The sequence below is a fragment of the Triticum aestivum genome, chromosome 2A (genome assembly GCF_018294505.1).
Source record: "Triticum aestivum cultivar Chinese Spring chromosome 2A, IWGSC CS RefSeq v2.1, whole genome shotgun sequence".
Classification (NCBI taxonomy): domain Eukaryota; kingdom Viridiplantae; phylum Streptophyta; class Magnoliopsida; order Poales; family Poaceae; genus Triticum; species Triticum aestivum.
The window spans coordinates 469435446-469437017 of record NC_057797.1 but is presented as its reverse complement, the minus strand read 5'-3'; positions in this window follow the sequence as shown (position 1 = coordinate 469437017).

Here is a 1572-nt window from a genome sequence, read left to right as displayed (position 1 = left end):
GGGGGCGGGGCAACGTGGGGAAGGGGGAGTGCGTGTGCGAGTGGGGCAGCGCGCGTGGAGGACGGATGCCATCTGCATCTGCAACTCGTGGAGGGCAGAGGCCACCTGCATCTGCAGCCATGGCCGCGGGCGGCGGGGCAGAGGCGGCGGCTGCCGCGTGAGCGCGTCGACGGCAAGCGGGGGCGGCGAGCGCGGGCGAGAGAAGGAGGAAGAGGGTGAGGGGATAAAGTGATTAACAACTAACACGTTTCCAGGAGCCACCCATGTGCGCTTCGTCCCATCACATGAGTCAGGGCAGTTTCTAGCGGCCCAGAAGTGCTTTAAGAATCGTGTAATGCAGGCATAATAGTATACACGGGTAACCAAACAACCGAACATAAAAAAGACGCTGCATGTATCAAGTCTGATTGGGATTTTGTGTGCAACCAAACGTGCCCAAATTGAATATCACAGGTCTTCTCAAAAAGAAAAACTGAATAGCACAGCGGAATTTGAAAAAGAAAATGGGAGAGAAAAGGAGCTGACCTGAAATCAGACTTACAGGATGTGGCACGTTGATTTATCCCCAATTGAGGGTTTATTGTTGCTATGTGTAATATACAAGTTGGTAATGCTTGTGGACAACATTATTATTTAGACTAGCCACATCCATTATAAACTTCTACGGTGTGCTTCCACAAAAATGAAAAATGTGGCTGAAAACACAAACACAAAAGACACACATGTGAATCTTCTCTGTTGTGATGGAACACATACAAACCGTTTCCATAAAAACACGCAAAATGCGGAGATTAGAGCAATTCCAACAGGCCGACCCAAACGGATGGTGATTTCGTCCGCTTTTTGTCCGTTTGGGTTGGTCGCCCGCCTAGCGTCCGCCCTGTTTTTCATATGGGTCGGCTACGCGCCTAACGCGCCGACCCATATGTGCAGGCGTGGCCGGCTGGCAAACTGTCGAACCTTAGCAAACTGTCGAACAGCTTGCGGGCGTCGAAGAAGGAGACGGCCGGCGAGGGGAGATGCGGCGCCCACAGACCAGCTAGCTGCCCTGCCGGCGTCCGACGAGCGTGCCAGTCGGATGTGGCGGGGGCGACGAGGCGTCTTCTTGGTCGCGGGCGGCTGTGCGGTGGGGGAAGCGGCGGCAGGAACCAGTTTGCTCCCCGACGGCAAAACGGCGGCGGCGGGGGGCGACTGGGGGCTGGGGCGGCGTGCTGGACGGATGTGGAGGCGGCGACAGCTGGAAGAGTCGCCGGCGTCGGTGACGGAGGAGGCGGGGCGATGGTTGCGGGGAGACCAATGTGCCACAGACCAGCGGGTCCGGAGACAGGAGTAGGTGAGCGCGCGCGCGTCCGTCGCGTGTCCTCGCCGACACAAATCAGAGTATCAGACTAAAAAAGGGCAGGAAATGGGTCGCCCGCGGACGAAAAACGGACGCACGTTCATTTGGGTCGGCACGTTAGGCTGCCTTTTGTGTCCGCACCGACCCAAAAAGACGGCCATGGACGAAATGGATCGTCCCATTAAAATTGCTCTTATATGTACAAGCACTTGTGCCAAGCCCCATTCCTACCG